This window comes from Nicotiana sylvestris, chromosome 10, assembly GCF_000393655.2.
Source record: "Nicotiana sylvestris chromosome 10, ASM39365v2, whole genome shotgun sequence".
In the NCBI taxonomy this organism is placed as follows: Eukaryota; Viridiplantae; Streptophyta; class Magnoliopsida; order Solanales; family Solanaceae; genus Nicotiana; species Nicotiana sylvestris.
Genome location: NC_091066.1, coordinates 58,804,336 through 58,831,951, shown reverse-complemented (window position 1 = coordinate 58,831,951; position 27,616 = coordinate 58,804,336).

The following is a 27,616-nucleotide window of genomic DNA, read 5'->3' as shown; positions in this document are numbered from 1 at the left end:
TTGAAGGTGAAGTTAATGGATAGTTAGCTTATGTGAGGTATCTAGCTGTCATCCTTGTTAGATAAGTTTGGAGGTTGGGGTTGTTTCCATGAATGTGTTATGGCAAAGCCTATAAGTATAATAGGCCACATTAAAGACTGAGAGTGTTGTGGAAATAAGGTATTTTCTCTTGATTGTATAGCAATTGGTTTTGACTTGAAAGGTACCTTCTAGGTATTATGATTTAGAAATGTGCAGTTCATGACCATGTACCCTTATGATAATGTAGTGCTTGTAATGGTGAGATTAGTATTGTTGATATATACATTGTGGTGCTTTGTCTCGTTGTGGATGTGTTTTTAGGATGGTTTTGGTGATTCTCTTGTAGGTGGATAGGCCTAGTTACAAAGGAGAGTCTGCCAAAAGTTCTTCAAAATTTAGGAATTAGTCAAAATCTAGGGACTTGAGGTAGGTGAGAAGAAAAAAGATATATTATGTTAAGCATTTAGGGTGGACTCTACTAGTCATTCGAGGATGAATGATCCTAGGGGGGGGGAGAGAATGTAAGGCCCCGGAAATTTCGCCAAGTAATTTAGGATTTCGTGGTGCCAGGTAGGCTAATTATAATATTTTATGTGCTATTAACATGATGGGCATCAATTGGATTTGGTAAATAAGTGTATAAGTCTTATAATATGTAATGTAGGGTCTAATGGGAGGCCTAAGTCTACGTCAAATTGGAAAATTTCATACTAGGCTAAAATTCTAAATGAGTTCGCACAAGTCCACACTTTGGACGAGCATATATAAATATATATAAGGTTTTATGTGGTGAAAAACCTATCAAATGAAAGGACTTCGAGTCTAGTTTCAAACTCTTCAAACCATTCATCATTTGGATTCCTACACAAAGTTATGATCAAATTACCAAAGGCTGGATTTGCGACAAATTTCGCGATCGCAAAATGACTATGCGGACCGCATATGCGTCGCATAATGAAGCAGTGTCGGGCAAAACGTTATGCTATCACATGTTGATTATTCTGTATCACATAATGATTATGCTGCAAAAATGTTGCCCACATTTCGATTATGCTATAACATAATTGCACCACATATTTGACTTCGGGTGTCATTTTTGAAAATTTTCATATCCGAACCCACTTTGATAAATAAGATTTGGGCTTCATTTGGGACAATTTTACACTAAATATAGAGAGAGGTGAGATCATTTTAGAGAGAGAAAGAGGGAACCTAGCATCCTAATCATCAATCTTGCACAAACCCTCAAGAATCAAGCATGTTAAACTCTAGCTCGCTATCTTCCAGATAAGTCCTACTTCTAATATTTCATATATGATATTATGAGTTCAAAAATATATTGTTATGTTAGAAATAGGCCATGCACGTGACACTAAGCTATAGTATGTGGGATTAATGTACTATTTTGGGTAGTTTTTGATGAAATTGGATGAGGAAAGAAGGAATTTCCATTGTAGAACCTTGTAGTCTATTTCACATGATTAGATGTTTGATGAAATTCCTAAGAGAGTTATACCATGGGAAACACTTCTAAATTATTAACTGATTTTGCTTTCTCCTTATAGATTTTTATTGCTAGAGGTGTTGGTGGATTGTAGAAACTTAAGAAAAGCTTAAACAAGATATGTATGGCTAAAACCCCCTATTCTTAGAAATTGAGCTCCCATGGTGTCTCCGCATATGTTGTAAGTCCAGAATTTGATTTATGTACTATTTGTTGTTTCAAAGGATTTGGTGTTGCAAGAATATATGTGAAAGGTGTGTCTCAATGTGTTCAATGTGCTATTCTTGGTAAATTGGGGATATGTGAAGGATGTGAACTATATGCTATTGCCTAGATTTAAAGTCAAGTTTAAATTTTGATTATTATGCCGAATCATGAGAATTCCACTCTATGCTTACAACTTGAATTGCTCTTGTATGTGCCCATTATCTTAAATTGCAAGTTTGATGTTAAAAGTGAAAGTGATGTGGAATGTGAGTTATTAAATGTGGCCTAATGCCAAGTATGATGTGATAATTATGGCCCTAAGTACCGATGAATTGATATATGTAAAATAAAGATTGAAATGAGATGACTAATAAGAAAGGAACAATGCCTTGGTAAGGCGGCCTAACCGATCGGGCCGTGATTAGAGACCATGCTGCACACATGGTGGTATTGTGCTGATATTGAATTCCAGAAAGTGAGAATGAGATTGTGATTGAGGTACATGTCTCAAATGAGGCAACCTATCCGATCGGGTCGTATCGGATTCCGCTCAAGAAAGCGGTGATATTGCGAATGATGATGAACAATATTAAATTCCCCAAACTAAAGCTATGGAAATTATGTGAAAGCTATGTGATTCATTTTATTTGATGATATGGTGATTGTTTAAAGCTTTTGTTGAATCGTTATGATTTCTTTGTTCTTGTATGGTTGTTCTTTCTAATGAGATAGTGTTTAGTTATATATACTAGTACTATTCGATGGCACTAAAGTCCCTTTTGCCGGGGGAGCTACGTCTATAAATGGATATAGGTGGTTCCACAGCAGGCAGTGGTGGTCGCTGCTTGTGACGCATCTTCTTTTCAGCTGAAATAGTGAGCCCCACTTCATTTTGGGGTCCTGTATCAATTGTTTATCATGTACTTTGTATTTTGAGGTATAACCGAAGCCTTGTTGCCGACATTTCTATATTACTCTTCATTTATCATGTACTTTAGAGGTTCTGTAGATAGGTTGTGGGTGGTGTTTCATAAGGGGGAATTGAGTTAGAAATCTTGATATTTAGCAATAATTTATAAAACTTGTAATATTTTGATAATTATGAATTAATTTGTTAATAGAAATAAAATGGAAGTTGTTTATGAAATACTTACAAAGTATGATTAATGGAGTCCATCTCCTATTTATTCATGAATTAGTTTGGGTAGAATGAAACATAACAGGCTTGCTCAGTCAGGTTTACTCAGTTGAGTGCCAGTCGCGCTCCTCGTGTTTTTTGGGGCGTGACACAAGCAAATCTGGAACAAATGGAGTGCACCAACATCGTCCACTGCGCTGATAGCCTACTTGGAGGACTCTCAACCTGACTATCGGGACCTGCGAGCATGAAATGCGGTGTCCCCAGGCAAAAGAGATGTCAGTACGAATAATGTACCGAGTATGTAGGGCAAAATAATTACATAAAAGACTTGGAAGAAATATAGAGTAAATGACTCAACTTGTATGTCTCGATAACTCTGTAAATCATGAAAGACTTATAGTGTCATACATATGCATATGAATGTCATATCGTGCACAGGTACATCTGTTTATAACATCATCAAACCTTTGAGGGCATCCTATCATATCATCTCGGCCACTGTGGGAAAAATCATCAACGTATACCAGCAGATCAGGTGGTGGTCCGTATATAATGCCGTAACCTTTTCCCATATCCCATATACATATAATATACATATATACGTGTATATAATGCCATCTGGTCATGGGTCAATTTACATTAATGTGATGCATGAGAAGTACGTTAACAAAATCTTTCGGAATGTTATAAGACCATTATGTCATTGAGTAATATCATGAAGTAAACTTTTTCAACTTACACATTTTTTCTAAGACCCGTGAACATAGGATAAAATAATAGGACACATGGAAATTAAAGAACATAAGCATCTCTAGCATTTCAATGAATAAAGTCTTTAAGAAAATTGTGCATTTGCTCGTTTCATTTCTGTCATATAGATCATACCAAAGAAAGAAAGGATAGCCTTAACATACCTGAGTTTATTCTCTTGACAATCCCTACAACACACGTTAATTGCGACGAAAACATGTAACTGCGAGATCGAAATAGGGAAATCAGTATGAAATGCTCAAAGAAACAACGTTGCTATTGCAAAATCATCTTTTGTTGAAAATCTATCTCAAGAGATTTAGAATTTATGTTATGGGATGGAAGGCTTACTGAAAACCCTTCTTAAGAGAATGGAAATGATAATACAAGAAATGAAAAGTTTTGCCGAAATATTTCCTAAGAGACTAGAAAATATTGTTTGATTATGACTATTATCTTTAATATTTGGGTGGACCCCACATTCCAAGATTGGTGTCACTTTTTTGGGTCAAATTGTGACACCTCTCCACCTTATTTAATTAGGCATTAGGTTGTCTTTAAAGGACTGCCAAGTTTGGAGATGTAACATTTATCCAAATATTTGAATTAATTAACCACTAATCACTTGATTAACTTGTTAATCGTCCATTAACCAATAATTAACCAATTATCCACATAATTAAGTATTATCTCAAATCACTAAAAATACCACGCACTTTTAACATACCTTGTACACTTTACTACCATGGTCATGTAGCACCTTGTATGACACTAGTCTATAAATATTGGGTATTAACGCTCGGCCCATATTTTATCCCAACATACCAAACTTGGATGAAAATTCATTTTCTTTGACTTGCTTCCCCTCTCACCTTCACGAATTTACCCATCACTTGTTTGAAATAGCATAATCCTTATAATCTCCAAATAATCTTTTCCTTGGACTGATGTCAATTACCTTACGACAAATACAATGTACAATACTATATGGTGCAACATCATCGTAATTTAATACTACAGAGCATAACATCATTGTAATGTAATACTGCAAGGCGTAACATCATTGTAATATAATACTGCAGGATGTAACATCACCATAATATAATACTGCAGGACATAATATCGACATAATATTGCGGGGTATAAGATCATTCCCCCCTTGGAGCATTCATCCTCGAATGTTGACAGATGCTCTTATCATTTTAACAACTTATAGCTCTTGTGAATACCTTAATACTCTCCTTGACATTTAGGCAGTTGTTGTGTGAATAAATCCAAAGTCCAGGGCATTCCCCCCTTTAGGCCTCTTTCCCACGCCATGACTTGTGATCTAATTCCTTCCAATCTCGTAACTGTTGCTATCTTCTATCATGCAGCCTCTACGATACTGGCCTTGTAAGTATGCCTATGCGGCTCGTCTCTTCTTCTTCCTCCAATTTCTAACCAATCTCTAGGCATTACTTTGTAAACATATACAAGGCTTAATAGGAAGATTCTCTCGGCATCTGTAAGTGTACTAAAGTTCTTCCCTCGGTTATTTGTTGAACTTACAAATATTGTTATACCTTATTTCATTGATTCATTTCTCCATTCGTACGACTTTACTACATCTAGGTTGGTCATACTATACCATAACTCATACTTCGATTTATCGTTACTGTTGTCTGCAACCAACTCCATGTTACTCTCTTTGCTTAGCCTATATATATAAATCTATGTCCTTTAATGCTTCTTTATTACTATTCATCTTAAGAATGACGACCTAATCTCACCTCATACTTTGTGAATTTTGTCCACCCATTGTAGATTCACCCTAATGTTGATGTATCATCTATCACTGATAACTTGATCTCTTATGTAACATTGCCGCTAGGGATGGCGTCTTATCACGGAAAATTTCAAGTGATTGTCTTGATCCACCTAGGGGAGATACAATACTATACTTCCACAATCATATTTTATAGAATCCCAAAGAAATTCACCTTACGTGGTTATTTTTTTATCCTGTACAATTTAAGAAATCCCTCTTTTTTATTCTTCAAATCATTACTCAATCGAATGTCCAAATGTCATCCTTTATCTATCACAATTACACCCTTATTCTACTACTAGGGCAGCATTTCATCTCTTCTAAATGCTACTAGTCTTAGATTCCTTTGAGTTCATTCAGGTTATACTAAGCTTTCTATAACTTAGAGAAACCATCAGCTCTTCTTGTTTTCATGGGCTTAATCCCGAGGACTTATCCATTCTCATCACCTTCTCACTCGCCTTTTCTTATCCTTACTCCTGCTTTCCTAAAATCTTGTCGCTTTAACATACTTTAGCTTACGACCTCTACATATCCATTTCTACTACTCGCAACCTTCCTTCAACTTGCTTGCACCATAGATTTCCTTGTGTTATTCTGAAACATCAAGCAAGACATCACATCATCTCTAACTCTTCTTTACTCTCTTAACTAGACCTCTCGATACGTAAAAACCATAGGCTAGAAGATATGCCATTGACGATGCCGCTATCATTCCTGGATATTGAATCCCCGCGCTTCTAGCCTTCTATCCGAAGTATGGACTATTCATAACCTTTTGCATTTGAGTATCTCGTACGTTTTTCGCCTTTACATTAGTAACTTTAATGTTTCGCATCATATCTTCTATCTCTCTCATGACCTCCCTTTCACCTAGGTATAATTCACATCCACAACTTGAACTTCTATTATAATACTTGAACCAATTTACATGATTCGGTGAGAGGTTGTAACTCTTCTAACTAGATTTATCATAGAGCCGTTATAGAATATGGCTGTTGTACTATCTCTCTTGTACCTCTGTTATTAAGAGTAATTCTGCAGTATTCTCAATCACGATTTCTATAGTTTTCTAGGTCCAATAATCAGACTCCTGATTTACTTAGTTGATGTAACTCTTTAGTTTCCTCTTCCCTCTGATCAAGCTTTGTGTAGGTTTTAACTATCTTTGGATCTGCGGCTCATGGTATAAGTTATTACTTTAGCTCTTCATGGATGCTATGGAATATCCAGGATACAATCTTCTAACAATTCAATCCTTTGTCTATGACCTGCACTCAATTCTTTCTTTTAACTTATATCGGAGTCTTAAACGGTTGTATGATTGTCAACTTATATGTTTACTCTGAAATCACCAGTGCGTTCATAATGTAACTAGCTCTGGATCACTAATCGAATAATTCTAATTATTCCTTCTTATCTTTCTTTAAATGTAAGCAATTATTTTTCCTCATCTTTCTGCCCCCTTATTGCATGCATACTTAGATTACCTTAGTGCCTACACATATTGGAATTCCATACAAGTCATGACCTTGAACATCACTTCTGATTTTACTTCCCGTTCATTAGCCACAGTAGGTGCCACTTTCTTATGGGGGCATACAATGTGGTTGTGAAACTGTTGTTACAAGACCATTTCCTCTTTAGGTCACTATACTTAGGTTCAAACGTTTTTCCTTATTTCTTCAGCTAGTCTTTCATTGTAGTACTTAGGGAGGACCCTCTGACTCATGTAAAGTTGTGAGCTTATTACATCGTATACCCAATAAATTTTTTGATGTCCTTCATCGCCTACAATTATACATAGTTACTTACCTCTACGCCCTTGTGCTTTTAGGGTTGCTTCTGAAATGATATTTTGACTGTCTTCCGAATGGCACTATCGTTCATTCCCGTAATACTCATACGGTACCTTTAACAACCCCAACTCCTATCTGAATACTTCTTAAGTATTACAATGATGTTACTGTGATGATAAATTCACTATATTGGATTTTACTATGTTTGTCTTGCATGATCTTCTGACTCGTCTGTAACCTCCTATTTAGCCATAACTAGGCTCTTCCTTAATCAACTACCAACTACTCGTTGGCCCATTCTCATATCAATGTTCTACTTAATCTTTCTTGGGTTTACGACGTGTTTGCATAATATTGTGGAATTGTAGCATATCGGTAGGATTTGGATAAGTGAAATCTCATTCCTTCCTCATTTTATCGCATACTTCCTTTACCATTCCATAGTTATAAGAACCACTTAATTCTGGCTTAATGCCACATCATTCCATATTCCCCCTTTAGGGGAGTACTAAGAGTTGGAGCTATGATGACCTACCTACATATGTTTTATCTCTCCATCCTTGGCATCCTTTCACATCATCGATGACCCTTACTCGACTTGCGGTAATCCTTCTGTACCAAGGATAACAAAATTCCTTACTCACTATGGTGACACTTAGCGTAGCTAGCACATACATTCCCTTAAGCTTAACTTTGATCCCATTGCTTGCTTTAGAGAAGCCTCTTCCTGAATGACCATTCTCTAAATTTGTCATGAATCTTTTTTTGTTGTCCATTCTATTATTGCCGGAATACGATCTGAAGTTCTCATGATGTTGACTATTATCAAATCACTCAGTCCTTAATTCATGTTTAATTTATCTTGCTTGTTTATACCCAATTTTTTTCTGATATATTTTAAACGACGCGCACACATTTTCATAATATTCTACATACATTTGCAAGCATGCACAAGTAATTTAACAATTTTCTTACAAATTTTCAAGGCCCTGAATCCATTTATTTCTGCATTTTTTAATTACATGAATGTTCGAAATTATCCCTTATATTATTTTATGATCATTTAATCATCTAAATTTATAATTTATGGTTATAAGAGTGTTCAAATATTTTAATTGCATTTTTTTAATTACATTTGCATTTATAAGACTATAATTGCATATTTTGCAAAAATAGCCCCTAAATATGCATACCTATATTATCTATACATAAAATAATTTTTTATATTTTTATAATATTGAAAAATTATTTTTTATCATTTAATTAGCTATTCTTAAAATTATTTTTATATAGTAAAATGGGTATTTAACAAATAGCCTTTTTAATTCCTTTAATATTTTGGACCTAACCCACTATATTAGCCCAAACCATCAAAAAATATTAATAGCCGTCATCGACAAAAAGCTCCCGTTTATGGAGTTTCTGTGTATTCTTAGACCATTACCGGCCTTCTATACCTCCTGGCTATTTGATTACATGGATCCTTAGAAGAATCTCAAGAAGATTCAACCTGGTTCTTTGTCCGAAGTTTGTTTACTGGCCTGTCTAGGGCCATTCTCTTTTTTGAGTACTAATTTCCTCCTATCTTTTAGTTTGAATCTATGGTTTTTGACCTCGTTTCTTTAATCTATGTTGTTTGAAACCCTAGTTCTACAAATGCTTGAATCTGTTCAGATTTTTGTAGACCTGAAACGATTCGAGCATTATTTGTTGTTTTCCTTCGAAAATCTTTTGTTTTGGCTAACTACTTCGATTTCATTTACTTTATTCTAAAACTAGGGTTCCTCCCAAGTTTCTTCAAAAGTTTTAACTTTCATATGTTGAATCTAACTATCTATTTACATGTTTGATTAATTTTTGTGTATATGCTTAAACCCTAGATGTTCTTGTTTGTGACATTGATTTCTTCAATTTTTTCCGTTATTGTGTTTCTTTTTGTGAACCAATTATATTTACTGATTCTATTTTAAGCTTTGAATAATTCTTTCTTGTTAAAATCAGTATTCGTTGAGATTTTTACTGATTGATTTTTATTAGGGATTCAGATAATTTTCCTGTTAAAATTAATATTTTTTGGGATTTTAATTTGTTTCCTTATTTGTGACCTTGATTAATTATAGTTGCCTTAATTAATTATCAGTACGGTTTGGGGAATTGAATGACTCTCTATATGGTATCAATCGATTACTTGCCTTATTTGAACCCTAGTTATGTACCGTTAATTGACACTCCCCAATTTAAGGGGTATCTTCCGGATTCTCCACAGGAATTGATCCCCTAATTAGCTGATTGATTTTATTTGATTGTATTACAGACTGTGATTTCTTATTTACCAAACTAAGTGCTATATATACCCTCTCATTCTGATTCTTCAAACACGAACAACAGTTCACAAACACACTCACACACAAACTCTGCCCTCATCTCTATATGCTACTTGTGTTCATTACTTGTCTAGTCGGCTGAAAGCCAAGACTAGACTGTTGAATCCTGCCTACTTTACCTTCTGCTTTCTTAACTGGTATGCTCTCACTATTGCCATTCAAATAAACCTATGTGTTTTCTTACAATTAGCATGCCTTTCTTCTGAACCTGTATGTTCTCCCCATTCAGCATGTCTACTGCTCTTTAATTCAATTATGTGCCATGTTATCAGCATGTCTACTTATCTCATTAGACCCTATGATTCATGATTATTAGCATGTTCACTAAACTCTATGCTTACTGCTACTCAATTTGACCTGTGTGTTTTCTTATAATCAACATGTCTTTCTTTTGCTTAAGCAAGCCTATGTGTGTTCACTACAATAAACATGTCTACTTTTGTTCAACCTATATGCTACTGCAATAACATGTATACTTCTATTTGATTGAACCTATGTATCTTTTTTTCAACCCGTTTACTCTTGTTTAGCCAGATCTATGTGCTTCTCCTTTCAGCAAGTCTGGATACTTGCTCATATCTAAACTGAACCTATGTCTACTTCTCTACTAGCATGCTCTTAAAATGTTCACTTCTCACAATATAACTACCCATCCCTACTACTTCTTTGAATGTGGCTGTCTAAGTGATCCCAGCATACCATTCCCTTGATTACTGTCTACTCACCTAGAAACTGCTAGTAAACTAATTTGAAACTCTAAGTTATCCTGTTTCTGTATACTATTTGACTACTGGGACTGGGACCTTTTTTTAAGTTACAATGATTGAATACCCCTGTTTGCTCCTTACTTCCAGAGTATCCAAAACTATTTTCTTAAAAACTATTTCCTGTTTTAAACTCCTATTCTTATAACACCTAGGGTCTTACCCCTCTAGTGTGAGCATTTCTTTGGAGTCCATGAGTCTCCTCTGAACTTTGACACACTAGAGTTGACTTCGCAAACATGCTCACAAAGGGTTACTTCGAAAGTTTTTCTGGTATGAGCATTGCCCGGGGTCCCTGAGGCCCTTGGGAACTTTGACTCACCAGGATACCACTGGGTGCCAGGTTTATCCTTTGGGCCTATATTCATGCTCCCTATAACATAGCTTGATTTATTCTGTAATTCATTTGTTCTATGGTCTGTAGTAATAATCTTTGTAAACAGATATTGGGGAAATTAGTAAAAGGGAGGGATTCATATATGATATTTTAGGGAAAACTGGGTAGAAATCATGCCTCTAGGTCTATATTATTTTTAATTGCATTAGAAATCATTCTTTTGGTTTATATTATGCTTACCTGCATTAGAAATCATCCTTTTAGTTTACACTATGTTTACCTGCATTAGAAACCATGCTTTTAGGATCACTTGGCATACTAGACAACACGTTATAGACTCACTACCTCATTTGTTACAAATTTCGTTTCTGCATAATCATGATCATCTAGGTATCCTGTTATTAAGTTACAACTATAATTCTACCTAATAAAAATGTCCATTTTTTCTGTGCATTAGAGATCCTGCCTTAGGACTGTATTTGAGTTCGCTTTAAACCATGTCTACATCGCCTAAATGAATAACTATCTCGTCTATAAAAAATGTTCAAAAACAATCCCAACACTTAGATGTCATAGAGATAAGTGTGTATAAACCAGTTCTGTAATATAACATTCAGCACCAAGACCAACATGCCTATAGGACATAATAAATTCAAATTGTTTTAAACTGATTCCCAGAATTCTAATTGCATTTAGACAATATGTTTATAGGGTATTACAGATCCACGCCTAGGCAAGCCTGTAGGTAATCAAGGTTTAATAAAAACTGCGGAACTATGCTTTGCATATTTGTGACTGCCTAGATTCAACATGTTCTAAAATTCAGTAGGCAAACTAATTAGGTCTCTATCACTTCGCCTTAACACATTGCTGCATATTCTCTGCTTGTCATGCTCACCTAGATATCATGTTGTATGACCTTTCTGAAATATATGAAATCTGTTGTTTGAGACGTGTTAATTGCCTGTTTATTTGTGAAGGTAAACATGAGCCCCTTAATTGTTCTTTACTTGGCAGTTCTAATTGTTTTGATTGTCGCCTAGATTTTTCTCCTTTAAGTACCTTAGGATAGTCTAGAACTACTTAAATTAGAGGTACTAAATACCTCCACGGCCACAAGGAAGGGACAGGTAATGAACGCATAGAGATCGTTCAATTAAAAGTGCTTATATAACCACTAAGGGGAGGATAATTAGGTAGTAAAAGGATATGAAGACATGTGCGCTAATGCCACGTGTAACCCCTCTAGTTGAAGAAGGATTACCGGGTATTGTACAGATGTGATCCTATCGGCTAAGAAACCTAGGACTTCCCTCATCTTATTTACATATGTGTGCTTAGACAGCTTGTTTTTTAAATTTCCTTTATCTTATATGTGTGCTTAGACTGCCTATCTGTTAAAGGACTAATATAGAAAATGAGTTTAACCGGGACCCACCGTTATGGACTGTGAGGGGTGCCTAACACCTTCCCCTCAAGGTTATTTCGAGTCCTTGCCCAATTTCTTGTAATGCAAACCAGTTTTATGAGTTATCTGCTCTAGGTTCCCTAATGCACCTTAAATCCATTAGGTGGAGACTCTTCAAATTCAAAATATCTAATTCCCGAAAGGAAATGAGTTGTTCCCAATGAATGTCGAAACCCGGACTCTGCGAGGAAAAAGGGTGCATGACATTGTTCACCAGTCCATATTGATTTCTATTAATCTAGGGTCTAACTTTTCCTTCTATTAATCACGTTAGAGTTGCGAACTTATTTCTCGAAATGAGGATATGACTTTATGGCTTATATTCTTTTATTGTCTCAAGGCCTGTAATCTTTCGACTTTTCCTTCACTTGACTCTGTAATACGGTCATTATTTTTTTTAACCTACCGTTGTCATCCATGTATCACATCTTACTCATAATGCTTCATTAACTCTCTTCTTATTTCCCGCTAATCATCTAGGTCTATTGCTTTACTTTGAAAACTCGAACAAAACATTCTTTTGCTTTTGGCTCCCCTTGCTCCATCCCTTGGCTCTTTGAATTGCTTAACATTCTTTCTTTACTGGTGACAGGAGCTATACTAAGGTAATATTTATTCCTTAAAGGCTTCCAGTGCTCATATCTAGCTGTACTATTTTAGGGTGCACCATCTAGGCGTCTCACTGTCACACCTCCTTTTGACACACCGAGAAGGTATATAACGAGAGTTTTTTCAATTAATGTGGCATTATTCGAAATAATATTATTTATTTAATATTTCAGAGTCGCCACTTGGAATAGCTTATTGGGTGTTCCAAGTCACCGGATTATTTTAAATCCCAAATCGAGGAAATTCGACTTTCTTTTTGAAGTCTGCGAATCATAAATGCTATGTAAGGAATTCTGTTAACCCGAGGAAAAGTGTTAGGCACCCCCAGATTTCATGGTTCTAGCACGGTCGCTTAAACTATCATAATCGGCCTATTATCTGATTTAAAAAAAAAAATATTTTAACGTATGGTACAATTTTAACTTATTAACTGCTTTTAAATTATTTTTTAGGAAGATTCAACGTTATTTAAAATGCGTCTTTGGACCACGCCACATGAAATGTTCCCGCAGTCCGCGACACATTTTATTTAACATTGTTGAGATTTGGATTTGGGTCACATGAAATGCACACCTGAGTTCAAGGAAATTCATTTAAGTTACACGCCTAAAGCAACTATGTACTTTCAAATTTGCAAGGACCATGGAAAGTTCAACTAAATGGCACACCTCAATTTCTAAGAATTAAAATTAAAGTGAGGGCCATGCGTTTCGAGATTTTATTTGGCATGGCACAACTCAATCCATTTTACTAAAAGGATTTCTAAACTTAGTTTTGAGGGCCATAAATTATAACTTGTCTAATATGGTTCGCCTCAAGTCTAATCAAAGGTCCAATTAATTAGCTAAAGGCTTAACGTGATTTGAATTCAATCTAGGCAAACATGTAAACTAGCCTTAAGAACCTGTAGAATAAAATGATACCAGCATTTGGTTATGCGAGAAACCCAACTGACAACAGGCCTAAATGGCATTTTGTGAGCCTGCGCGTTGAAAACCAAAAAGGAGTGGGGCTTGAGTGAAGCCTGTAGCGCATACATGGATGTCAATAGAGCACTGGGCCAACGCTAAGGCCCAGTTGCGTGAGTCTAATGTGACCAATTAAACAATACTACAGTTCTTCATAAGAGATTAAGACTAAAACAGCTACTGTCAATTTTACGAACGCAAAACAAATTTCATACTACTAAATTCTATCCTACATGTACACATATACTAAGGCAGCCATAACACAGTGTACTATTAACTTTATTCAAAAAATAATTCGAAACCCATAGCCAAACAAAAACCCAATTCTCAAACAAAGAAAGCATCGACTAACATGAGCCTTAGCTGAACATCTTTTGGTTTCAAATCTATGCTGGTCACTTTGGCAAGTCAAATGACAATCAATCCCAAAACAAATACTAATTTCAGCTTGACTAAAATACATCTAAACATATGCGAGTCAATTAAACCTTCTAATAACATAATTCCTACAAATCCATATACATTCAAACCATGCTTCAATAACCTCATATCCCCAAACTACCAGATTGGAACAAGTGTCAAAGTTTACATCTCAAGTTTAATCTAGTAACATTGTATCTAATAACACAAAAGGAGCAGATCATACATGAGGAAGAACTAACTTATGATACATATTTAGATGAAATCAAACTACAAAAAGATGAAACTGATCAAAGGTATAAGCCCAAAGCTTCCAACTCAAACAACAACAACAAATTTTTCATTTCACCATGCCAAATGTGGTTCAGTAGATACCTGGTTACAGCAAATAAACAAGGAAAATTCTGAGGTTGAGAAGGAGAAGCAGCAGTAAACAGCAATGTATAAGTGCATAAAATCAGCAGCTCAACAAAACTTTAAACCCCAAACTCAAACATTTTTTCTCAACCAGTAATAAAATCAAAACCACAGCTTCTTCAATCCAGTAGAGAAAACCAATGGATAACAGACTTTAGAGTCTCAGAAAACTTTCATCAACATCATGAAATTCCAAAGCAAAATTAAACTAATTTGAAACAAAGAAATGCAAGAGTTTCAGTGTCTTCTTCAATGTTTTCCAAAACCAGTCGTTTCCCTTTTTTAGTCTTTTTGTTTCTCTAAAAATCTCCACTTGTAAATGAAGAAAGAATTCCTTTATAGGCAACCCTTAGGGCAACAACAATGAAATCAATTTTTGCACTTTTATCCTTTTGAAATTTTCATTTTGGCTGTTTAATCCGTAGTTTAAAAATCAGGTTTTCACATAAGTCCCAATCCTCACCTTCTAGCAGCTTCCAATTCAGTTACAAGAGATTCTTTCACCTAGAATTCCTAGATTAGCTCTTAAAGCCCTGCTATTTACTTCATAAATCTCATGGGTCAAATTGACCAAATTACCTGAACCAACCCCTTGAAGTGTGGTCTAAAATGGCTTCAAAGCCCAAACAACAAAATGAACCAAACCAAATAAGTAATCTATGACAAACAGAAGAAAATACTTAAATGATTTCAAAAACTATAACCTAAACTATTTGACTGATTAATTAACACAAATAGGCAGGGAATTAACTAAGTTATTAAATCAAAATGACCTAATTAAACTATGTGACTAAAACAAAGGCAAAATCAGAAGTTAAAACATGCCATTAACAAAACTAAACAGACCAAGAAAATCAAAGAACAAGCTTTTAATATTTAAAAAAGAAATCTGAACACAAAATTAATCTAAGGGGAACCTAGGTTCAGGACGTTGCTCAATCTTCATTCAAAGTAACAAGAGAACTAATTAAAGAAAGGGAGAGGAAAAGAAAAGATATAAGACGGTGAAACAAAAAGAATGGACAAAGAAATGAAGGAAACTTACCAAATCAAAAATCGACACTCACTGGAGACAATGATTTGACGAAACTAATGTTAATCATTTGTCCATCATCAAGAACAACTGAAAAACATCAGTTTGCGTCGAATCAACACTTCAAAACTCGAAAAATAGAGGCATATGGTCATGCATGCCACATGGTTCAATAGAAATTGACTTTGAACTTTTAAGGTTCGAACTTAGATTTAAGATTCAGGATATTCTGGTAGGATTCAAAGGAAAATGAGTGAGGATTCGGAATGGGGAGGTGAAGGGGAGTATATGGTGTAGATTTGGGGGTGATTAGAAGGTGGCGCCGCCGGCTTGAGGCGGTGGAAAATTGGGGCGGTGCTAGGGTTCATGTTGGTCTCTGAAGAGGGAGACGAAGAATGAAAGGGATGCGTTGGGGGGGGGGTCAAACTCGGACAGTTATATAGTAACAAGGACCCCAGTTCCGGACCGTTCGATCAAATGAGATCAATGATCCTGATCGAAGGCTATTAAAACGGGGTCGTTTGGTCTCTGCGTGAGGTTTGGACCGAGTAAGGGGACGGGTTTGGGTTGGTTTGGTCGGGTTTGGACGGGTAAAGGGTGTAACCGTTTGGGCCTAAAAGATTTTAATGGTTTTGGCCAAAAAATCTGACTCTTTTCCATTCTTTTCCTTTTCCTTTTTATTTTAAAATTCTTTTTTTAAAAAAAAATATTAAAAATAAAACGTAAATTACTCCCTGAACCAGATTAACCTACCAAAATAAATTAATTATCTCTAAATAATAATTACCACAACTAATTAAAAGAAAAACTACAAAATTCAAGGCTAAAATTAAAAATGCAAAAATAAGTTATTTTTTTGTGATTTTTTCATTTTTGTAAAACACTAAATTACTAATTAATCTAAAAAATATAAAATTAAATCCTAACTGCAAATGCAATGTATTTTTGTATTTTTATGATTTAAACAAGATTAAACATGCACACGAAAATGCAAACAATCGGAAAAATTTTACCATAATTACTAAATTAACAAATAATTAAAAGAAAAAATCTAATTTTTGGAATTCTGTAGGAGTAATTCATGTGAGGCAAAAAGCGCGTGATCACAGCTTCCCCCCTTTGCTCAGAGACACGAAGGGTTTTCGGGCAAAGATAAAATGAGCAGTTACGAGGGATTTTTGCCCATCTGAAACTCCATGAGAAGCATTTTTTGAAAAATCTGACCGAACATTGCTTCAAAGGTTGCCTACATATCCTTGGCTATAAAGTAATCAAGTCAGTGTAGTTCCGGAAGTTTTGGTAGCTGGGACTACCGGGAAGCTGTGATTTAACTGTTGCTGCTGCTGTTACTGCTTGCTGAACTCCTTATTACCCCAAAAAATGAAAAATAAAAAGTTAAGCTAGCTAATCCTATCAGCTACGAGTTACAAGATTCCTATCTATAAATCTCTTGAAACTTGATCTTGAGTCTTGGCTAGTTTTCTTCAGCTTTGGATCAAGGCGAGACATGCGAAGCCTGTGATTTCAATCATATCTTGGGCAGTCCACATCCTTCACCACTTCAACACTTTAAGTTCATTTCTTTTGCTCTTTTTCTTCTTTTCTTTATTTGGATTGAAACTCATTCTTTTGGTCATCTCGGACCTTGTGCCTCGAGGCCAAACCTGCTCAGATACCAAGACAAATAAACGAACGAAATTTTTCTGCCCCAATTTTCACTAGAAAAATTTTGTGAGTTATTTGTAACCAAATCTAAACTATTTCTTTTTTTTTAAAGCGTTAAAATAAAGATTGTGTATATTTAGGAGAAAGATATTAGGGAGTGGAACCCTATATCTAAAATAAGCTCGACTAGGGAGTAGATACCCTATGTTGGCAAAAGGCGACTAGAGAATGGAGGCCCTATGTCTAAAATTTCTCAACTAGGGAATGGAGCCCTATGTTGGCAAAAGACGACTAGGGAATGGAGGCCCTATGTCTAAAAATCTCAACTCAGGGATTGGAGCCCTAATATTTGAAAAAAGGTGACTAGGAAATGGAGGTCTTATGTCTAAAAATCTCAACTCAGGGATTGGAGCCCTAATGTTGGAAAAAGGCGACTAGGGAATGGAGGCTCTGTGTCTAAAATCTTAACTTAGGGATTGTAGCCCTAATGTTGGCAAAAGGCGACTAGGGAATGAAGGCTCTATGTCTAAAAATCTCAACTTAGGAATTGGAGCCCTAATGTTGGCAAAAACGTAAAAGATTAAGGTTAGGAATCCTAAGCTATCATTTTTTTTTGAATTTTCTTCTTATCTCTTTTTTTTTCCAGTACAATTCATTTTTCTTTTCATATTTCTTTTTTTAAGTAAAAATGCAGGAAAGAATTTGGAGGAAACTTCCCTTTCGGATTGACTATTGCTGCGAAGCTGTTTCTAGCTCTTGCGCATCTTTTCCCTTTTGGTTGCACTTGCTTCTTGCACGGTTGCTTTGGATTTCACCTGTTTCAATTTTTCAAACAAAGAACAATTGTCAGTTTGAAACCGTGGTTGGTTTTATGGCCTTTATTGTTTTTGATCACTTGATCTCGGCCCAACTCTTTTGGTGAGAACCTCTGCTGCTTGCTGGCTTTTCTGAAAATTATTCTCTCTCCTTAAACCGAGGAACTCAACTTTCCAAACTTTCCAGATGATGATTCAATTGTGTGGGGCTTTTAGCCCTTTCACTTTATTTTGTCTCTAGGAGTTTTTGACCTTGTATTTCTTTTCACTTTTAATAACTCTAATTTCAGAGCATCAGTCATCCTGGCTAGTCGGGATCGACTTGATGCACCCGCTGAGGCTGGGTAATTTTCTTTGGGCTTGGCTTTTATTAAGCAGAACCCTGTAAAACCAATCTTGCCACCTTTTCTTTGTATTAGTTTGGGAATAGAGTTAGACAAAAGGGATTCAAAGAAAAATAAATAAAGGACAAGAAAATGAATTTAAGGAGAACTGTCCCTTTCGGGGAGGAAATAAGGACTAATCCGGGGTGCATGTGGACTTTAATAGACATGACATGCTTCTTGGACTGGATACCCGATTTGCACAACTATCCAACTTCTCATAAACCCATTGCAACCCGTGTTTTAAAACCGAGAAATCTTGCCATAACTCGTTCAATACAAAATGGTGGTGAGGGGTTTCTTCTTTTTGATCAACGACGCCCTTTGCGGGTTATCGCCAATTGACCTCTCATATTTCTCTTCTCTTCGTCGCCTTATAGTGCTCTTTATGAGTTTTCACTGACAAGACTCTCTCATTTTCAATTTCTCTGCTCACCGTCGACTTATGGTGCCCGTGGGTTTTCACCAATAAGACTCTCTCATTTTATTTCTCTTATCTTGATTGTATCGGATCCATACAGTTGCGTTCTCCGATTTTGAAAACCTTTCGCCGATTGATCAGAAGGAATTGAACAAGGTTTGGGTAAAAAGAGTTGGATCGAATTACAACTTTTGAACCGTTCAAGCGGGATCAACGCCGAACCATTATAACATCTGTCCTAGTTTCACTTTTGGGGAAAATTGGATTTTTGTTTTGGTGTGACAGAACCCCAGGAGAGATGCTGCCTACGCATACTTTCGGAATCAAGTCGAACGTAGTTCAGGGAAACATTTTATTTTGTTGTTTTCTTTTGTTTGTATTTGTTCTGTTTTCTCTTCTTCTTTTTTTTATCATTTCATTTTTTTTGTTACAAGCGTCTTCGAGTTCCAAAGAGGGTAATGAAAGAAAGGTAATTGGCTCAAAGGGTTAGCAAAAGATTGGAGTGTTTGGGGTAGTGAGAATTAAAGCCTTCGTCATCCAATGGGATAATGCTATTGCTGCAGAAGGATTAGACATATTACCTTTTGATTGCATCTGCATTCACAGCTGTTTCAGGGTCATTCCCTTCAATGTCTCCCAGATACAATGCCCCTTTTGGTAACAATTTTCTGATAATGTATGGACCTTTCCAGTAGGGAGCATATTTTCCTTTTGCTTCCTGATGATAGGGAAGCATACGACTTAAAACGAGTTTCCCCACTTCAAAGTTTCTAGGCCGCACTTTCTTGTTGTAGGCATGGGCCATTATTTGTTGATACAGCTGCCCGTGACACACTGCGACCATCCGTTTTTCATCGATCAGGGTTAACTATTCCAAACGGGTTCTGACCCACTCACTGTCTTCAATTTTAGCTTCAACAATGATCCAGAGAGAAGGGATTTCAACTTCTGCGGGTATTACAGCTTCAGCGCCATAAACCAACAGGTAAGGGGTTGCTCCGACCGATGTGCACACTGTGGTGCGATACCCCAATAATGCAAAAGGCAACTTTTCATGCCACTGTCTGGAAATTTGAATCATCTTTCTCAAAATTGTTCACATATCTCCCTCTTCAAATGACTATTCAAATTTGCAGCATTATCCGTAATGATAGTTGCAGGAATACCAAAACGACAGATGAGGTTGGAATGTACGAAGTCTACTGCAGCTTTCTTGGTGACAGATTTGAGAGTAATTGCTTCAACCCACTTTGTGAAGTAGTCGATAGCGACCAATATGAATCTATGCCCATTTGAAGCTTTCGGCTCAATCGGCCCAATGACATCCATGCCCCAAGCAACAAATGGCCAAGGTGTTGACATGTGATGCAGTTCCGTAAGCGGTGCATGAATCAAATCACCATGCACCTGACATTGGTGACATTTCTGGACGAAACTGAAGCAGTCTTTTTCCATAGTCATCCAGTAATAGCCTGCTCGAAGGATTTTCTTTGCCAAAACATACCCATTCATGTGGGGTCCGCACACTCCTGCGTGAATTTCATACATGATTCTTCCGGACTCTCTGGCGTCAACACATCTTAACAAGTTGAGATACGCAGTCCTTTTGTACAAGACATCACCCTCAGGAAGAAACCACTTACTTGCCATCTAATGGTTCTCTTTTGGTCTCTACTAGCTTGCTCGGGGTATTCGTTAGTTTTCAGAAATCTTTTGATGTCATGGTACCATGGCTGGATATTTGGTTCTACCTTAACCGTATTATAGTAACCGTGCCTTTCCCGGATTTAAATTTCCAAGGGATCAATATGGGCATTGCCTGGGTATGGCAGCATCGAGGCTAAAGTAGCAAGTGCATCAGCTAGTTCATTATGACAACGAGGGATGTACCTGAACTCTATTGACTTGAATCGCTTGCTAAGATCTTCCACATGTTGCCTATAGGGAATAAGTTTGACATCTCGGGTCTCCCATTCTCCTTGAGCTTGCCGGATAATCAGATCTGAGTCTCCCATGATTAACAATTCTTTGACGTCTTGGTCAATTTCCATGTTCATACCCAAAATGCAGGCTTCATACTCGGCATTGTTGTTTGTGCAGAAAACCCAAAGCCGGGCTGTGGCTCATTAATAATGACCAGTGGGTGAGATCAAGATTGCCTCGATTCCAACACCTTTTGCGTTTACCGCTCCATCAAAAAACATTTTCCAAGCATTAGTATCTTCAAATATTGCCTCAACTTAATTTACCTCTTCATCCGGGAAGTAGGTGCTCAAAGGTTGGTATTCATCATCGACCGGGTTTTCTGCTAGGTGATCTGCTAACGCCCGGGCTTTCATTTCCGCACGAATGACATAGACTATGTCAAATTCAATGAGTAGGATCTGCCACTTTGCTAACCTTCCCATGGGCACTGGTTTCTGGAATATGTATTTTAAAGGGTCCAACCTGGTGATGCGATAAGTGGTGTAGGCCAACAAGTAATGCCTCAGCTTTTGAGCTACCCAGGTCAGAGCGCAACAAGTCCTTTCCAACAGAGTATATTTAGCATCATAACTTTTGAACTTTTTGCTCAAATAGTAGGTTGCTTGTTCTTTCCTCCCGATCATGTCATGTTGCCCGAGAACACATCCAAAAGAATTCTCCAAGACTATCAAATACAAGAATATAGGCCTTTCCGGTTCAAGTGGGACCAAGACTAGCGGGTTCGACAAATATTCTTTGATTTTGTCAAAAGCTTCATGGCATTCGTCTGTCCATTTAATTGCTGCATCTTTCTTTAGCAGCTTGAAAATGGGTTCACATGTAGACGTCAACTGGGCAATGAATCGGCTGATGTAGTTCAATCTCCCAAGCAAGCTCATAACATCTTTCTTGGTTCTTGGAGGAGGCAGATCTCGAATGGACTTTATCTTTGTTGGGTCTAACTCGATGCCCCTCCGACTGACTATGAATCCCAAGAGTTTTCCATATGGAACCCCAAATGCACATTTGGTTGGGTTTAGCTTCAGATCATATTTATGCAACTGCTCAAAGAATTTTCTCAAATTCTGAACATGGTCATCCTTGATCTTGGACTTGATGATCACGTCGTCCACATATACCTCTATCTCTTGGTGCATCATATCATGAAAAATGGCAGTCATAGCCCTCATGTAAGTTGCCCCAGCTTTCTTCAGACCAAAAGGCATGACTCTATAACCGTATGTGCCCTAGGGTGTGGTAAAAGTTGTCTTTTCTACATCCTCTTCATCCATCAACACCTGGTGATATCTTGCGTAACAATGCACGAAGGACTGTATCTAATGTTTGGCGTAGTTATCAACAAGGATGTCGATGTTCGACAAAGAGAAATTATCCTTAGGACTTGCTTTGTTCAGATCTCTGTAATCCATACACACTTGGGTTTTCCCGTATTTCTTTGGCACTAGAACTACATTGGCTAACCATGTGGTGTATTAAACCACTCGGATCACCCCCGTTTAGAACTGATTTGTGACCTCTTCTTTAATCTTGTCACTGATATCGGTTTTAAACTTTCTTTGCTTTTGCTGGATAGAGGGATAATCGGGGTAAGTTGGCAACTTATGAACTACCAAATCAACACTTAGTCCTGGCATGTCATCGTATGACGAAGCAAACACATCTTTGAACTCAAACAAAAGTTGGATCAATGCATTTCGGGTTTTTTCATCTATGTGAATGCTTATATTAGTTTCCCTGATTTCTTCAGAACTACCCAAATTAACCAGCTCAGTATCATTTAAGTTCGACGTAGGTCTATTCTCAAGTTGTTTCAATTCTCGATTTATTTCCCTAAAAGCCTCTTCTTCATCATATTCAGGTTCTTGGTTCACTATTTCACAGTTAGACAACATTTTTGAATCTAGGCATAAAGTCCGCAAACATATCAAGTTATTTAAAGCCGCATTATTAGAACTGAAAGAAGAAATAAAAGAGAAAAATAACAAAAATCAGAAAGAATAAAGAAAGATGAACGATGAAATATTGATTTCATTTCTTTGAATTTGAAGATAACAGGGTTTACATTGGGAATTAAAGAAAGTAAACTAAAGAAAACATCCGAGTTACACCCTGAAATAACTCGTGATACAGAAAAAGTGGCAGGACTGGACTACCGAGATTCCCTCCTACTTGGGAACGGAGTAGCCTTCCAATTTTGCAGTTTAGCACTGGGTCCCATGTGTAGCATCTCAGCGGTGCTTAAGCCTTCCCCTGGTTGGACCATGTGGGTTTCATACAGTATCTGCCTCATAGCCCCACATATTTCTTCAATTTCCTCGGCCATAAATGCCTCATCTTCCTCTTCCTCATTGTACTTAGGCTTGACAAATGTCCTATAAAGATGCGGAATCGGCTGAGGCAAAACCCAACCATTGTTCTTTCTTTCATCTGCCCATTTTCCATCAGCTGATGTGGGTTGGAAATCCACCCCAAAGAACTTCTCCTTCGGCAATTCCTTGCAATAACTTCCCGATCCCCTTCCCGGGTTTGTAACCATGTCTGATCATTTCTTTAGCCACCATAATTGATGCATTTGAAAGAAAGGGTTGAGGGAAAGGGTCTCCTTCTTCACATTGGTCCACGACCACAATCTCAAAAGCCTGATAGACTATATGTTCACTTCCTTCTCTAGCTTCAAGATAAGGGACTGACGGGTCTCGATAAATTGATTGCTCATCTTCCCCGTGAACTACAATCTCCTGATCTTCATGTTCGAATTTCACCATCTGGAAGAGAGTAGAAGGCACAACCCCTGCTGCGTGAATCCACAGCCTTCCCAAGTGGAAATTATAGGAAGTATCCATGTCCAAGACCTGAAAGGTCACCTCGAAGTCTACCAGGCCGATAGTCAGGATCAGATCAATCTCACCTATTGTATCTCTCTTTATGCAGTCAAAAGCATGCACACAGACGTTGTTGGGTTTGATTCTCTCAGTACCGATTTCCATACATTGTAGAGTTTAGAGTGGGCAAATATCTACCCAGAACCACCATCTAGCATGACTCTTTTTACATAATACCATTCGCATTTAACTGTCAGATGAAGGGCTTTGTTATGTGCGGCCCCTTCCAGGGGCAAATAATTCTTGCTGAAAGAGATTTGATTGACTACAAAAAACCTCTCCGCCATCCTCTCCAATTGTTCTACAATGGGTTCAATGGGTACGCATGCTTCATTAAGGGTTTTGATCAAAACCTTTTGATGTTCAGTTGAATTCATTAGCAAAGACAATAAGGAGACTTTGGCAGGGAACTTTCCGAGCTAGTCGATTATCTCGTAGTCTGCCATTTTCATTTTCTGGAAGAACGCTTCTGCTTCTTCAGAAATCACTGGCTTCTTAGGTGCGAAACGCTTCTTTGTGGCATTATTTACTTCCTCCAGATTGAGGTACTTCTCAGCCGGGTTATTGTCCTTAACTTCTCCCGAGATCTCTTTGACTTTGTAAGTTACTACCTCTTTGTTATAGTTACATGGAACGGTAGTGGGATCTGTCATGGGCCTTTGCGGTGCACGGCCAATAACCACGGACTCATTTAGCCTTGGTAGAGTTATCATCCCCCGTACCACGTAGGTCCCTTTCGGTACATACATTTTAGCTCCCTTGTTTAGCTCAAACCTTCTAATAGGACTCAATGATATCTATTCTTTCTTATGGTCTCGAGGAACATAGAGAACAACATCTTTGGAGGGTGTTGCCCTAGTTTCAGCTTCCACTTTCTTTTCTATATTCTGGGGGTAGGTTTGCTCTTTTTCTCCCCCTTGTCTTGTTTCGCGATAGCTTTTGGCTTCTTTTCCACATTGGCTATGGCAATGATGGCTTTTAGAGCTGGATCAAATTCTCTGTCTTCACATATAATTCCAATAACCGGCTGGTTGTTGTGAGCCGGTAATGGATTGTTGGTTACATTAGGAACGTCTTCGTCCTTTAGCACTATTCTCTTTTGTTCTATCCGATTTTCCACAACCCTCTTCAGGGTCCAACAATCATCTGTATCATGCCCTTCTGCCCCTGAATGGTAGGCACATCCAGCTCTATAAACGGGCGATGTTGGGTTCTGCCTGGTTTGGGGTACATGCTGCAACAAACCCATTTGGACAAGTTTGGGAAAAATGCTGGAATAAGACTTGCCAATGGGTGTGAAATTTGCCATCTTAGGTGGTTCCCGGGCACGAAAGTTGTTCTGTGGAGGTCTGAGATTGTACTGAGCTTCGTGAAGAGGTTGATTTCTGGGAAATGGAGCTCGGTTCTGATTGAATTGTTGTTATGACCTGACGTAGGGTTGGGCATTCATCACTGCGTATGGCTGAGGAACAATAGCATAAGCCACATCTTGTTGGGGATAGTAATGTTGTGGGTTTTTTTTTTTAGAAAAAAGAGGTCTGGGTAGACGGGGTTTTCTTGCACTTGAAGTTGCCATTGCTGTTTCTTACTTCTTCTTTCAGTTTGCTACCCCTCCAAATGTAAGGCCCCGGAAAGTTTTTCCAAGTAACTTGAGATTTCGTCGTGCCAAGGTAGGCTAATTATTTTGTTTTGTGTGCAAATGAGGATTCATGATATAATGGGTATCAATTGGATATGTTAATAAGCATATAAGTCATATTAGAGGTGAACTAGGGTTTAAGGAGAGGCCTAAGTCTATGCCAAGTTGGAAAATAACATATTAGACGAAAGTTGTAAATGAGTGCGCACAAGACCTCACTTTGAACAATCATATCTCCAGTTATATAGGGAATTGTGTGATTCCCAACCTATCATATTAAATCCCTTTGAGTGTAGTTTCCAACGCAACAAACCGTTCATCATTTGGAGGTGTATACAGAATGTTATGACCATTTTACTAAGCCTCTGTCACTAGCGCACCCAGGTGCGCGATCACGCAAGTGGACGCGCATATTGCGAAGCTTTCTGCCTTCGTCGCGCTACTTTAGCGCGACCAGGTGCACGATCGCGCTAGTGGAAGGCTTTTAAATACATCTAAGGACCGGAAATAAGAGAATTTGAGACATTTCTCAAGCTTAGGGCTTCCTCTACACCCCCAACACGACCAAGGCATCCAATTGCACACGTAAGGTGAGTTTTTAAGTGTGTTTTCATGGTGCTTTCACTTCTCAATCACTAGTTACAACATGATTTTGATTGTATTTCATATGATTTATTCAAAATCTCAAGAACACCCCAAAGTTGTCTTTCAAGATTTACAAGAGGTAATCCTACACCTTAGATTTACATATATGGAGTTATTATGGAAATATGAATATGGATTAAGTATTGTAACTCATGGGATGGTGATTGGAAGCCATAGGTGCCTAACCTAGGTTGTGTTTGTATTGTAGAGATTGTGAGATGGGTTATTGAGGTATGATTATTGGGGTAATAGTATTATGTATACATGCATGTACAAATTAGTTTTGTGGGAAGATTGATAAATATAAATAAGTAAAGATTTGGTTGGGGAATGAATGAAGTCTTGTAAAAGAGATTTAAAATCAAGATGCTCAACTAGTGTTTGATAAAATGCTCAAATGAGCTCAAACCATGAATACCTTCCTAATTTATGTTCAATTTTGTTATGTCTCAAGTAGATTGGGATTGCTAGAATTTTCGAAACGTCGTAGTAACTTAAGGAAAGCTTAAACGAGGTATGTATGGCTAAACCCCCCTTTTATTAGAAATTGAGCTCCGTTGGCATTTACAAAAGTGTGGTAAGATTTGAATTGGTTACTGTATTGGTTGTTATTGCGCATTAATTGATTTGCAATTATCTACACCTATACGTGAAGGATGTACCTCAATGTGCGTAATGTACCATTCTTGTTAATTAGATAAGTATGAAGAATACAATTCATGTGTTGAAATGCTTAGGCTTTAAACCAAGATTGAAACTGAGAATTATTCATGACAGCTATGTGCTCACTTACATGTGCTTGCAACTTAAATTACCTTTGTATATGCCTATGATTACAACTTGCAAAATGCTTATTGAAAATGGAAGATTAAGTGGTAATGGTGGCCCTAAGTGCCAAAGACTTGACATGATATGCATGAAATAAAGATTCAGATGTGATGATTAATGAGAAAGGAACAACGCCTAGATAAGGCGGCCTAGCCGATCGAGTCGTGATCGGACACCATGCCGTACACATGGTAGTAATGTGCTGTTATTGACTTCCGAATAAGGGAAATGAAATATTGATTGAGATATATGCCTCCAATGAGGCAACCTAGCCGGTCGGGTCGTGATCGGACTCCGCTCAAGATAGCGGTGGTATTGAGGATAGTGATAAAGATATGAAAGAAATGCCCCGAACTAAGTCTTGGAAATTATATGAAGGATTGTATAAATTGCATATTGATTTACTCATGTGATTTTCTTGTACTTGCTTGATAGTTCTTTCTAGTAAAATGGTGTTTAGTTATACATACTAGTGCTATTCGATGGCACTAACGTCCCTTTTGCCGGGGGCGCTACATTTTTTTAATGAATGTAGGTGGCTCCATTGCGGATAGTGCCGATCGCGTGTAGGGAAGTACCTTCTTCTAAAGATCTTGGTGAGCCCCCTTCTCCTTCAAGGGGCTACATTGTACATCTTCTTATTTTGGACTTTCACTTTTGAGGTATAGCCGAGGCCTTGTTGCCGGCATTATTTATCACATCTTTTGCATCCTTAGAGGC